The sequence below is a fragment of the Leuciscus leuciscus genome, assembly GCF_965113295.1.
Source record: "Leuciscus leuciscus genome assembly, chromosome: 9".
Lineage (NCBI taxonomy): Eukaryota > Metazoa > Chordata > Actinopteri > Cypriniformes > Leuciscidae > Leuciscus > Leuciscus leuciscus.
The window spans coordinates 3,935,061-3,950,202 of NC_138733.1; the positions used below are offsets into that span (position 1 = coordinate 3,935,061).

At 42.7% G+C, this 15,142-nt stretch overlaps 2 long non-coding RNA genes across 3 annotated transcripts; one reads left to right on the plus strand and one right to left on the minus strand.

Moving 5' to 3' along the window:
• Positions 1-1,864: 1,864 nt before the first annotated feature.
• Positions 1,865-3,622, minus strand: LOC309505597. The gene is made up of 3 exons (XR_014208511.1): positions 3,583-3,622; positions 3,170-3,404; positions 1,865-2,918 (listed from the first exon to the last, which is right to left on the minus strand). It is a non-coding gene; the product is annotated as an uncharacterized lncRNA (long non-coding RNA).
• Positions 3,623-3,639: 17 nt separating this feature from the next.
• Positions 3,640-7,211, plus strand: LOC309505596. 2 transcript variants are annotated; one of them, XR_014208510.1, is made up of 3 exons: positions 3,648-5,924; positions 6,263-7,038; positions 7,071-7,211. It is a non-coding gene; the product is annotated as an uncharacterized lncRNA (long non-coding RNA). The 2 variants fall into 2 exon arrangements; XR_014208509.1 differs by having other exon boundaries at positions 3,640-5,924; positions 6,263-7,211.
• The last annotated feature ends 7,931 nt before the right edge of the window (positions 7,212-15,142 follow it).

Below are 15,142 nucleotides of genomic sequence, written 5' to 3' on the forward strand. Positions count from 1 at the left end.
ATGAAATATTTTTTTGTTATATGAGATATGGCACTGTACATGCTACCTGTTGTTGACAATAAAGCATAAAAAATTTAAAATAAAAAAACATCACTCTCCGGGATTCCCCTGCGGTCTCAGGACACTCAAAGTAACTCAATGGACAAAATACAGTGATATACACATGTTTCTAACTTCAATAGCATTTGAAGAGAATGACTTACAGTCATAAAACCAACTGTAAAGTGTTCATGTAGGTGCCAGACATGATGCACACTTTTAGATTTTTGATATTTAATAAAATAAACTGTCAAATCATGTGTAGGCCTACATATTGCTATTTTTTCAGTACCACATGTGCTCATATTTATTTTAATATCAACTATCTAAAAAGTGTGCATCATAACACCTACATGAACACTTTACAGTTGGCAATACTATTTGAACTACTATTCATATTCATCAGAATGTTATTCATATACTATTCATATTCATATTCACTGAATACTATTACTATATATATAATAGCAAACAATACTATTTGAACTATCCTCCTTCGTACGGTCGCATTGTAAACAGTGGGGCGGTACTTCTGCCGGCGCCAGCGTGACCTTTCAACGTGATGACGTAGTTCCCTGTCCGTTGTTCCCTGAAGGTAAAAACTCTATAATTATTTTTTTTTTTTTTAAATGACCTATCGTTTCGCAAGATAACAACCTCTTCTTCAGCTGTGATCGCGTACAGCCCGTTTAAACACTTCAAAGACTTTTGAAACTGCATTGATTTGGACTTAAAAACGATGGTAAACAATGAAGCCCATTGTTAGAAGAAAAATCCAGAAATGTTTTCCTCAAAAAACATAATTTCTCTCCCACTGAGGAAAGACAGACATGGATATCTTGGATGGCATTGGGGTGAGTAAATTATTAGGAAATTTTCATTTTGGGGTGAACTAATCCTTTAAGGAAACTAAATAACCGACAGAAATATATGTCTACTACCTCAGATTTAACGTTTTAATGATTTAAGCGAAATAAAATGGGCCCTATTATAATAAAAAATATTATAGGCTGTATATTTAAACAGAATGAACATTTTGGAAGTGAAATCTGAAAGGTGAATATGGATTATTGAATTTTTAATAATGAAAAAGTGTGTGAAATGTTTTTAATTGAAATATTCACACCTTAAATATACAACCATGTTGAATTTCAGCCCATAAAAATGCAAGACCTGAAAAAATACAATGCTTTAAAATGCGAGCAGGGTTAATGCAATGTATATTTTTTTCAAGTAGTGCAATTCAACAAGCGTTTTTGTTTCAAAAACATGCCATTATTTTACTTCCATAAAGATGGACAATTTGGTCTCTAAAGTTTGTTTCACACTATAAACTGCTTTGATTTGGAGTGAGAGATACAGGGGGAAGTGGCTTTATTGTATCAGAAACATGTCACTGCACTGATTGGTCCAGTTTTGGTCTGCGATCTCTAACCCAGAATAAAACCTGCTCCGTAGCAGCTTAGCCGTGTAGCGTAAGTTACCATGATGATGAACACAACTAAAAACCAATCCACCTTATTGAGCCCGAAAAAGCCAGTTTGCTCAAACTAATCTCGAACTTGACCTGTTAGCAAATGAAACCGGCTTTGTGCAACAGGCCACAGGGCGATTTAATTTGTTTTACTAGAGACAAAGAACTGCCTTACACTGACAGCTAAATGACAAGTCAGAAAGTTACAACTCAAAAACAACTTCCACAAAACTAACGTCATAGAACTAAAGTTTATTTCACTATACGTTTGCTTCATCTGAATCTCAGTTTGTATTAATTATTGGATCTGTAGAAACCTTTTACTCACAAAATCACACATTGTCAGTGAAATGGTCATTTTATTTGTTGTTATTGTACAGAGTTATTATACAGATCCGTTGTTGTATATACATCTGTTTATGTAATAACAGACTTTATGTGACTAAAACAAAAGTAAAAAAAAATAAAACTGATCAAATTCAGGGAATTGTTTCATAAATTAACAAATAACTGATTGTTGTTGTTTTTCTACATATGTTTCCAGTCTCTTTTAATTTTGGTATTTCTTTGAGTAAGCGTTCAATCAAAATCATTTTCAATAATTTTCTTTCTTGTTCTCTAACATATAAAACACAAATCTTGTGGCATTTCACAGAAACACTAGTTTATAAGTTAACTAACTACACATTTACTTTATGTGAATCTAACAAAACATTTGCTCGCTGTGACACAGAACAATGCTTTCTAATATGCTTCACAAGATTACTTGATATGGTGAAGCTCTTCTCACACTGAGTACAGTCGTACGGCTTCTCTCCAGTATGAACTCGCTCGTGTGATTTCAGAGATCCAGACCGAGTGAAACTCTTGTCACAATATGAGCACTTGTAAGGTTTTTCTCCAGTATGAATTCTTTGGTGCTGTTTCAGACAAGCAGATGTAGTAAAGCTCTTCCCACAGTCAAAGCACATATAATCTCTCACTTCATTGTGTGTTTTCTGGTGCAGTTTAAATCCTTCCAGCCTTGAAAAACTCTTTCCACAGAGAGAACACACATAAGGCCTCTCATCTGAATGAACTTTCAGATGACCTTTTAGATGTGATAATGAAATAAAATCTTTACCACACTGATCACAGTTAAATGGTTTTTCTCCAGAGTGAATACGCAGATGAGCACTGAGACCTGATGCTTGAGAAAAACTCTTTCCACACTGAGTGCATGTATACGGTTTCTCTCCAGTGTGAATTATCATGTGTCTCTTAAGGTTTCCTTTCATTGTGAAACTCTTTCCACACTGAGTGCAGGTGTGCGTCTTTTTGGCTTTTGTTCTTTGAATTGTAAAGTTACGATGTTCCTTCTCCACTTCATTCAGTTCTTGTCTTTGCTCTTTCACTCTCACCTGGTCTAAAATACACATCAAGTTAGAATTAGTTCAAGTGAACCCTTATTTAATAGCAGAAAACTACAGAGATTAGATCTTTCACTTTTTGTTCTGTCATTCACTTGTTAATATAGTAAAAATATGTTTGACAACTGCTATATACAAGGTTATGATCATTCAGATGCATTTCTCCACCATTTATCATCCATATACTGCTTATTAATTCACATCTACCAAAGCAGTCAACAATGAATAATCAAGAATGGACACCAACCTATTTGTTCCTCAGTATCTTCATGTTTTATTCTGGATGGTTCTGGATCCCTCATGTCTTCAATCTCCTCTTTAATAAACTCCATCTTTAACAGTCACACAGATTTCAGCTGCTACTCCTGGAGTTTGTCCTTCTCTTGTAGGATGATGGGAATATTCCCAGTATTTATTGGTGAATTGTTGTGGGAGAGGCTTCACTGCAGGTGTGAACTGTGATCACTGTGTTTTTATCCAATCTGCATTTAAAAAGTACAGGGCCATCATGTTAAACTGCTGCTGAAAAGCCTCTTTGTCTCTAAAAGTTCCCTGTTTTCAGCTCATTCATTATGGTGATGTCTGAGATCTTCTGTAAATTGGCACATTAAGCTAATTTTATTGGTGTCAACAGACTGAAACAAACTACAGCATCATCACCTTTAACTTCAGTTCTTGTCTTTGCTCTTTCACCTCCATCTGGTCTGAAACATATTAAAACATTAAGTTGTTAGAATGAGTTCAAGGAGGATAAATGTGAATTTTCAAGTGAACACTGATTTAATAACAGAAAACAAGTGAGATCTGTTTATTAAATATTATATTTTTGATGTACCAAAGGTTAATTTTGTAATCCTCTTGTTAATAGTCAAAATGTGAACGACAACTGCTGTACAAGATTATGAAGTGCATTAATATTCCTAGATTATTTGCTAATATTTCACAGCTCTTATGATTGGCATCTAATAATATAGCATATAAAGCATTTTAACTAATTAAAAAAAAATCATAAATCAGCTATCATTATTTATAATGTTAAAAATTATGTTGTCTAAAATGTAACTATATAATTAAACAAGAGAATCTGGTTATTCAGATAATAGGCTAAATGTTTTGTCTTTGAACTTTCATTATACAAATCAAAATTACAGACACTGTAAAAAAATGCCGTAAAAATACGGTACAATGTACCATATTAATTTGAAGGAATTTTCCGTATTTGACTTTTACAGGACTTTTACCATAGACTGTAAAAAATATGGACAAAGGGTCTGTGACGTCACCCATAGACTTCTGAAGAACGGTTTTGAGGCCGTATGGGCCGCGCCATATTTCAATACAAATGTTCAGAAAGGATAACTTACAGGTATGATGTGTTGTGTCAGATCATGGCCGAGACGTCAAATTTCAGGAATTCCACTCGGCGCAGCCTATGCTCGTTGTCAGCTGTCAATCAAGCTGTCAATCGCGCCCTTATTTGTCATACATTTTATATCTAAATACGATCTAAACTAACGAGTTAGAAAAAAATTCACCCCCCTCACAGTTGTCAGGCACTCGGAACCTATCGAAAAATACAATAAAAGTCCATGGGACCAACCTGTAAAAACATGAATTTATGCTGTGAAAACGGACATTTTAACATGGGGGTGTATGGACATTTGCTCCCTTTTGGGACCTGCCCCTAGCGGATTTTCGATGTATTGCAGTTTTTCGCACTTCCGGGTAGGCTTCATTTTTCAGATTAGAATGTTGCCGCTTGACTTTTACCCGTATTTTGAATTACGCGTTGCATTGTGGGAACTAGAACCTGATCGGCGCGAAAAGTTTGAGACGCAAGCACCATTACACACACAGATGACGCGGCCAAAGTTGCTTATTGAAGTCGGATTTCGGATGTGTGGAAGCCATTCTGACACTTCTGTGTGGTAAAAACCGAAAATTATATTTTGCTAAATGTCAAATAAGCTGTTTACGTAACGTTATTTAGTTGCCACCCGGCTTGTTAGGCAATGTCGGAGCCGTCGCATTTATCGTTTTATGCATATCGTCACACATTGAAAGATTTAGTTCACTCTCGTGGAAGTTCCCCTGATTATAGTGTCCTCGTTGTAACTGGTTTATTGGCTTTTATTTTGTCGGTGATGCGGTTTATTTCGTGCCGAGCGCACCCGTTAACCAGTATAAAGTGCAGTAACGTTAGCACTCGTGTTTTTGAAGCAGTTTAATGGCTTCAAACAAAAGCTACCAGATGAATCGTCAAGAAAAGGAAAGGCCATTTAAGACTTGCTTGATTTAAAAGGCATGAAGATACAACGTGAAGAGACTGTGTGTGAAGATGCAGTAACAGCTGGATCAAGGATAACACCACATTTTCTGCCAAATGAGGTAAGTTACGTTAATGTTATGTTTGACTTTAAACCCCAAATAATGACCGTGAAAGATTAATTTACATTTAACATGACTGCTGTTATACTTCTGCCTGTAACGTTAGTCATTCTTTACCAGCTCCCTCCTCATTAGTTTGTTTCATAGTGTTTCTGTTGTTTTCTTATCTATTGACAGGACTTTGCTGATGTAACGTTACTGTTCATCCCAAGCACCACCCTGCATGCTCCTTATGGGTTTGTATTTTGTTTTATTAGTATATATTTTTTTTTTATCATTGAGTATTCAATATTGGCAAAACACATTTCAATTTAAAGTCTGAGGAAAACATTTTAAAAAGTTGTTTGCTGAATACCCCCTTCAAAGATTTTATGCTTATATGGTCAATAGAAAAATATTGTATAGGGAAGATTTAAACAACTATTTTTGGAGCGGTTTTCTGAAGTGATCGTGTAATGTTTTTCATTTTGTAATATCTTATTTGTTTAAGGTGATGGGCATTCAGGATTGCTGTCATTCAAGAAGTTATTATTGACCACATCTCCTATCCCATTGAGGCAATGAGCTACAAAATACCCGAAGAAAATGGCACTTATCCTGGAGTTCATATAAAGGTAAGCAACACATTTTTAATGAGAACTTTTTATAGAGCATGTTGTTTTGTTACTGTTTATATAATTGAAAATAATGAAACATATTATAAGGTATAGTTGAGCAGACAAGCTAACATGACATGCAATTGGAGTCCACTGGAAACAGAAGTCTTAGCATTTTATACAGTGTTTGAATTAGGGATGGCAGTTGATAATTTAACGAACGTAAAATACTGTACGATTGTTTTTCAACCTCAACCTGGTCTGTATGATACTTTGTAGTTCAATTTACTTTATCTAATTTCTTGTGTAGCTAAAAACTTCTTTTTTTTTTTTTCATATCCAACTTTCCTGTGCAGAAATCCTGAACGAAGGTCGAAAAGGCTGAGATGAAGGAAACCAAACGTCTACACATTCCTCCAAGACTGCTGAAGTTCCTGTATGAACCACTGAAAACCCATGTAAAGTTTAAGCTTTTGTCAAATCTCTTAATGGACCTTTAACTGAACATACCGAAGAAGGAACGTTTTTCACGCAAGTTGTTCAATCCAAAATGAAAATAATGTCATTAATTACTCACCCTCCTGATGTTCCAAACCTGCAAGACTTTAGTTCATCTTCAGAACAAAAATGAAGATATTTTTAATGAAATCTGAGAGCTTTCTCTTCCTCTGTTGACAGCTTACGCAACTACCACTTTCAAGCTCCAGAAAGGTAGAAATTACTTCATAAATTTGAGGTTAAACCACTGGAGTCACATGGATTACATTTATGTCTGTATACCTTTCTGAACCTTGAAATTGGTAGTTGCGTAAGATGTCAATGGAGGGACAGAAATCTCTCAGATTTCCTCAAAAAGATCTTAATTTTTGTTGTGAAGACGAATGGAAGTCTTGTGGGGTGTGGACAACATGAGCATGAGTAATTAATGACAATTAAAATTTTTGGGTGAACTAACCCTCTAAGGAATATGGTGTTCTCTTACAGAAAAATGGCATCAACACTAACATTTCACTCTACTATTGACTGTCTAAAGCTATTTTTAATGATAAAAGCAGCAGACCTGTATTCGTATTCCATTTGTTTTTGTTTGTTTGTTTCTGTATTGTATTTGTATTGTATTGCATTTGAAAATGTTTTGAATCTTGACTTTCACAGTTTATGAAGATTTTTTCAAATAATTTTGTGAGCTATTTGGTGCAACACCAATATTGTGCAAGTACCTTCTCATGTTTTCTTTTTTTAATTCTGTCTCTTGTTTGTTTAATGTCTAAAAACTTATTCCACAATACAAGCACTTTTTAATGGTGCTTTGTACATGGTTTCATTTATGTCATTATATATATATATATATATATATATATATATATATATATATATATTACCCAATGAAATACCCAATTTACCCAATGAATGTATTTAAGAATGTTTACATGAAAATTTGTATAAAAATAAACCATGTTCAATTTGTATATATCGTTCTTGAATTATTTGCCACCAAAATATATGCTATAAAATTTCTATAAATACAGAAATTTCTGTATAAGGATTATCCGTTAATAGTACAGAAAATGCACTGTTAATATACAGAATTTTCCGTTTTAGAGGTGAAGGAACTGTCCGTAATTTAACGGAAAATTTATGTCCTGGTAATTTTCTGCCAGTACATTATCCGTTTTTTTATGCAATTATTTAAAACATTATTTTTTACAGTGCACCAGTGAATGTTGTCAAAAATGTCTTGTAAATATATAGCAGATTTCACCCAGCAACACAAATGAACCACATCTGCAGTTTATTGACAGAAGACAGACAATCAACACACACACGTCTTCAGATTCACTGTCTTTCAGCTGAAGGATGCATGAGAAAAGACATGTTAATTACCGTCCTCCCTAACAATAACTGCAATTCATCTAATATACAGGTCACACATATGGCTATAAACATACATTAACATCAAAATGAAAGTTAAACCCATTAAAACGACATTTCCACAGACTCAATCCACCAAAATGATATGTGGAGATTCTTTTTTTAACGCGCGTTAAAAGTCCAAAAATACATGGAACTGTTGGCAGAAAAACGCATTATTCCGTAATCCACGGGAAGACAAAAACACAGGCAGAAACGCTCAGACAGGTTCACCAGAGCAAAAACAAAACCTCTCAATGAAGAACTTCTTCTTCTTCGACTTGTTGCTATTTTACTGCGGTTGGCATCCAGTATTACCGCCACCTTCTGCTCCGGGGTGTGAATCAGAAAATAGGTTTACAGACTAAATCACACACACACACACACACACACACACACACACACACACATTAAGTTAGAGACCTGTGTACCAATGTCTTATGTAACTTTAGAGACGGTCCCTAAATGTGCGAATATCCAGTGTCAGGCGAACTTATGCCAGTAATTCACTGGGAATTGCTTAGCGTGAAACTTTGCGCGTTACATTCATATTCTGGTCCATCTGCTTGCCTGTAGCCTATTAATAGCCTACATCCCCAATAAGATGGGAGTTTGGTCTTTTATATCACTGTATTTTGTCCATTGAGTTACTTTGAGTGTCCTGAGACCACAGGGGAATCCCGGAGAGTGATGTATTGAGGGAATCCCCAGTTCTGTAGCACAGCGCCCAATATAAAGTTAAGAAAATGTAATCGGTTACTAACGTAACCTCGGTTCTCTCTAGAAGAGGGAACGAGTATTGCGTAAGTTAGCTTACGCTACGGGTAAAGTCATCTTTTCTCGAGATATGAAGCCAAAAAATTATCCTTAATTTTTATTCATTGTCAACGCAGTGCAGCAGCTAGCAGACCTAGAGCAGGCTATCTAGCGCGCTCATTGGCTGCTCCGCGGCAACTGCAGCAGCCTACCAGTGAGCCTGGCGTGACGTCCCGCCCTCACGCGTCACAGCCCGCCAGAATGGGAGTGGCTTAGCGTATAAAAGGAAGGCTCGGAGGCTGATACCCTGGTTTTCGTCGACTGAAGCGAAATGAGCTCGTGGCGCGAGCACGGCGGGTTGCGCAATACTCGTTCCCTCTTCTAGAGAGAACCGAGGTTACGTTAGTAACCGATTACGTTCTCTTACGAGAGGTTCTCTCGTATTGCGTAAGTTAGCTTACGCTACGGGAACCCCTTGTCAACACCGTGCGCGCCCAGCATCCACTACATGAGTCCCAGGGGAAGCCCGGGGAACACTGATAAGTGGGAAACAGGTGGCCGAAAGAGTGGGCCAGCACATGTTCATAAGCACACATTAGGGGGTGTAGAGCGGCTCGGCCGGTCAGATACTGACACAACCCTTTCTAGTGCAGCTCAACCAGGAGAGCTAAATCGAGTAAGTAGCCCACGCACAAAAGTCTGGGCAGGGCATACACACGACTTAGACTGATAGAAGTTTAGCCTGCAGGGCGGGAACTTCCAGGTTATAAAACCTAACAAATGTAGAGGGGGAGGCCCAACCTGCCGCTGTACAAATGTCATGAATGGAAATCCCGCTGGACCAAGCCCACGATGAGGCCATGCCTCTGGTGGAATGAGCCCGGATGCCCAAGGGGCACTGCAGGTTTCTGGACGCATAAGCTGCCGCAATAGCGTCCACTATCCATCTGGACAGACTGTGTTTCGAGGCGGCGAGACCCTTGGTGCGCCCTCCAAACTAAACGAAAAGCTGCTCCGAGCGCCTGAAAGCGCCGGAGCGCGTGACGTAATTCCTCAGAGCCCTGACAGGGCAGAGGAGGTTACTATCAACCTCGCTGCCGGATGCCGGTAGGGCTGAGAGGGAAATGACCTGCGCTCTGAAAGGAGTGACCATCACCTTGGGGACGTAACCATGTCTCGGTTTGAGAATGACTATTGAGTCATTAGGTCCGAACTCAAGACACGCCGCGTTAACTGATAACGCGTTCAAGTCACCCACGCGTTTAACTGAAGACAGAGCTATCAGAAAAACGGTTTTGAACGTGAGGTATTTCAGATCCACAGTGTCCAAAGGTTCGAAGGGATAAGCTTTCAGGGCCTCTAGGACCAAAGACAAATCCCAAATCGGAACGGAGGGGGGCCGCGGGGGATTCATCCTCCTGGCTCCTCTGAGGAAGCGGATGATGAATTCATCCCTTCCTAATGCGCGGCCGCGCGCAGAGTCGGCGAACGCTGCAATAGCCGCAACATAAACTTTGAGCGTGGAAGGGGACCTGCCCACGTCCAGCAGCTCCTGAAGGAAGCACAAAACCCACGAAACCCCACACATTTGTGGGTTTAGATTTTTCCCCGTGCACCACTTGTTAAACACAGACCATTTTGACGCGTAGAGCCGTCTCGTAGAGGGGGCTCTAGACTGCGTGATCGTGTTCACGACCCCTTTTTGGCAAATCAACGAGTATCCGTTGATTATCCACGCATGCAGAGACCAGCGCTCTGGATGGGGATGCCAGATCGAACCGCGGGCTTGAGAGAGAAGGTCTCTTCTCACCAGTATCGGCCATGGGGCTGAGTCTGCCAGCCGCATTAATTCCGGGAACCATGTCTGGTTCTCCCAGTGCGGGGCAATGAGGAGCACTGAGTGGCGCGTTTCTCTGATCCTCCCGATCACCTGAGGTAACAGCGAGATCGGGGGAAAAGCGTACAGCGGGACTCTGGGCCAGGCTTGGGCCAGCACGTCCTCGCTCTTCGAGAAGAATATCGGGCAGTGAGCGTTGTCGTCTGACGCAAATAGGTCGACTTTCGCTCTGCCGAAAAGGCGCCATAGAAGCTGGACCGTCTGGTGGTGCAGAGACCATTCCCCGGGGGGAACGTTGTCTCTGGACAGTCTGTCTGGGCCGTCGTTCAGGTGACCGGGCACATGCGCGGCTCTCAGCGAGCCTTGAGCCCAAACGAGGAGGCGTTCCGCCAGTGCGCAGAGGATTTTGGATCTGATCCCGCCCTGACGGTTCACGTAGGACACCACTGACATGTTGTCTGTGCGAACTAGTACATGGTGTCCTCGCAGGTATGGGAGAAAATGTTTCAGTGCATTCTCGACCGCTAGCATCTCCCGACAGTTTATGTGAAGGCATTTCTCCCAGTCTGACCAGAGGCCATAGACCGGTCTGCCCTCGAGAAGCGCCCCCCAACCTAGGTTGGAGGCGTCTGTCGAGATCGTTTTCCGGTGCGAGATAACTCCCATTGTAACTCCCCGTTGGTACCATCCGGCCGCCAGCCAGGGCTGCAGGGCTGAGACGCAGCCCTGATTCACACTGACTCGCGAGCCGCCGGCAATCCACGCTCTGCGGGGCGCTCTCGCTCTCAGCCAGCGCTGAAGCGGGCACATGCGCAGTAAGCCCAGCTGAAGCACCGCTGCAGCTGAAGCCATGTGGCCCAACATCATCTGAAATGTTTTCAGGGGGAAACACCTGCCTTTCTGAAAAGACGCGGTGAGATGTCGAATACGGCGCGCGCGCTGTGTCGACAGTCTGGCCGTCATAGCCACCGAGTCCAGCTCTATTCCCAAAAAAAGAGATTGACTGACTGGGTATTAATGAGCTCTTGGTCCAGTTGACCAAGAGACCCAAGCTTTTCAGATGGCTGAGAAGCGCTAGTCTGTGGGATATGAGTTCTTCCTCTGACTGCGCTAGAATCAAAAAGTCGTCGAAATAGTTCAGAATTCGCATGCCCTGTGTTCTCAGGGGAGTGAGGGCCGAGTCCATGCACTTCGTGAATGTACGGGGTGCTAAAGACAGGCCGAACGGGAGGACGGTGTATTGACATACCTGACCGTCGAAGGCGAATCTCAAGAATGGCCTGTGACGGGGTATAATCTGAATCATATACCAGTCCCTCGGGCGGATTTGCGCGAGGATTTGTCTGGTTGTGAGCATTTTGAACGGCCATCTCATGAGAGCTTTGTTCAAATATCTCAGATCTAATATGGGTCTGAGAGCTCCGTCCTTCTTGGGAACGAGGAAATAACGGCTGTAAAAGCCTGTCTCGGTCAGAGAAGGATGCACTCGTTCTATCGCCCCCTTGCACAATAGTTTTGCTATTTCTGTATGAAGCAGATGGGCTGCTTCTGTATTCACTCTCGTCTCGGTCCGTGCTCGAAAGCGCGGGGGACGGCGAGCGAACTGCAGCGAATAGCCCCGTTTCACAATGTTCAGCACCCATTCTGACACGCCCGGGATAGCTTCCCACGCTTCCGCATGCATAGCTAGGGGTCGAATGGCCTCTGGGTCCCGGCCGCTGCACTGCGCGGGATAGGGAACTCGTAGCAGAGGAACTTGCGCGGTGCGCACGCTGTCGATGCTGGGGAACGAGAGCTCGCTGATAGCGATAACTGGCTGGACAGCACTCAATGACTCGGTCACTTGGGACGGAGAACGTTTTGCAGTGAGAAACCCGTGACGCGAGAGCGGCGTGGGTGTTAATGTGTTTATCAGTAAGTGTGAGCGCTCGTGGGCGGGCACAGAGCTTACATTCATAACACGGCCAGTGTTGGGGAGCTTTATGTGATCTAACCCCCGGGGCAGCTGTGTGACAGAGCGGGCAGTGGGTAGGTGTGAGCACTGACTCGTGGGCACAATTCCTACGCTTATCACTCGAGCGGCGCGTGCCCGCTTTGTGAGAGTGAGCTCTGTGAGAGACACAGGGGAGATCGTGCTTGTGTGTAGGGGTGAGCACTGGGCTGTGGGCACATTTCCTACACTCAAAACACCGTCGGCGTGAGCGGAATAACCAGAATTAATACTCTTTTTCAGATTTCTCTGGGTCGCTGTGCGAACGGCGTTTGTGTGCAGGCGAGCGAGTTGTGTAACTGACTTGTTGGCTGCAAAATACACATCTGCAGTCGCCTTTTTAGGTGACTGACAGCGCGAAATGCTTTGAAGGCTCAAATGTTTAGACTCTCATAATTACTCGAGCACCATCATGTGAGCGGGAGGGTGCGAGGGGCGGGTTCACTTTCTGCATGTGAGAAGCTGGCCGCGAGCTCGGAGCAGCGAACAGCATAAAACACTTCTTTTTTTTTTGCCGCCAGAGCCGGAATCGAATACGGGTCTCTGGCGCGAAAGCCTAAGATTCTGCCACTGAGCCACAGGGGAGAATACATAGGCTATCGGTTCGCGCGAGCATATGATAGAGCGTCGTCATGTTTCATGTCGGCGTTAGCTTGCAGGCGTGCGTGTATTGTAACAGGCTCGTTTACTGCAATATTAATATTTCCAGCCGCCTGAACTCAGAGGGGACTGAGAAATGTGTGAGAATTGGAGATTGGCCCGGCCTCAGTGGGGCTACAAACACTCTCTCTCCTCCTTTCGCCGGTGAGTGAGGCACGCAGGGTGCTGAACATTGCTCGTGACCGTCCGCTCTGACATCCCTTGAGAACGGCGCAGTTTGCGCGGCACAAGCAAAGGGAGAGAGCGCGGGAAGCGGGGCGAGTAGCCAGAGAGCGTCATCATGTTTTGCAGGCGTGCGTGTACTATAACAGGCTCGTTTACTGCAGTATTGATATTACCAGTCGCCTGAACTTGGGAGGGGACTGAGAACTATGTGAGACATGGCGGTCAGTCAAGCCTCGGCGGGTTTCACACACTCTCGTTTCTCCTTTCGCCGGTGAGTGACGGGCGCGGGGGCGGTAGCTTTCTTGTAACGTTAAGAAAAACTAGCCCCGTGACCGTCCGCTTCTGCGATCCCTTGTGAGCGGCACGGTCTGCGCGGCTCGAGCAGAGGGAGAGAGCGCGGGAAGAGGGGCGAGTAGCCAGAGAGCGTCATCATGTTTTGCAGGCGTGCGTGTAGAGAGCGGGGAGTGGCGCGAGGCATTTGAAACAACGCCTCGTAGGAAATTTCTCTTTTAGAAGCAAGAGTATAAGGATACTTCACAGCAGTAAAAGGATATGACGCCGGATAGCGTAGCAGGCACGGATGGCTGAAGGCGGCGAAGAATCGTCCGGCTTCCTCAGGCGCTGTCCTCTGCTTGCTCTGTCGCTTGCTTCGACGGCGGCGGCTTCTCTCAGAGATCCAGCGATGCAGAGAGCTTCGCTGAAGAGACGAAAATCAGGGTATCAGCCTCCGAGCCTTCCTTTTATACGCTAAGCCACTCCCATTCTGGCGGGCTGTGACGCCTCATTGGGCGTGACGTCACGCCAGGCTCACTGGTAGGCTGCTGCAGTTGCCGCGGAGCAGCCAATGAGCGCGCTAGATAGCCTGCTCTAGGTCTGCTAGCTGCTGCACTGCGTTGACAATGAATAAAAATTAAGGATAATTTTTTGGCTTCATATCTCGAGAAAAGATGACTTTACCCGTAGCGTAAGCTAACTTACGCAATACGAGAGAACCTCTCGTAAGAGAACTAAACAACCGAGAGAAATATATGTCTACTACCTCATATTTAACGTTTGATCTGTACATCAGCATCGGGGAATAACATAATCTCGGTCACGACAGAGAAAGCTGTGCAAAACTTACATGTACTGTCACGGGGTGAAGAATCACTCGACAAGGCAGGCTTAGTGAAAAGGCCCCGGAGGGTGGATTTTATTTACAGTGCAGAAATTAAAGGTGATGAAAGTCGGTGAGCCGGTGTGTGATGGCTGGTGCTCCAAGTGCTCTACAGTGTTCAGTCCAAACGAAAGTGGGTGTCCAAACGTGCTCCAAAGTGTGGGCTGTCGGTCACTCGCTGCTTTCTGGGGAGAACAGAGAGAAAGGTTAGTCCAGCGATATCGAACTTTTATCTATCTCATTGCGTCCGTTTTATCTGCCACGAGAAATTCATAAAATTTTCATTAAACTGGTCTTATATATTTCTATATTTTTTACTATACTGCTATCTGGAGAGGACTGCTCCAACAAAATTTTGTTGTATCGCATACAATGACAATAAAGATCTATCGATCTTTCTATCTATCTATATCCACCCAAGAGCTAATTTGACAGATGCAGCAGCTGAAATCACCAAACTTGTTCACCGTTTACAAAATATTTCCCCCGATGCCCCGCATTTTATACTTGGGGATTTTAATACGTGTAGTCTTAAGGAACATCTCGGGCACTTTTATCAATATGTAAGCTGTCCTACTAGACATGGCAAATTTTAGATATGTGCTATGGTACAGTTAAAGATGCCTATAAATCTTATGCAATGTCACCCCTGGGTTCTATTGACCATAGCTCTGTCTTTCTGGCCCCGATCTATCAATCACCCATTAAGAGAGGCAAAGTTGAGCGTAAAGAGGTCTCTGTATGGACAGATGGCGCAATTA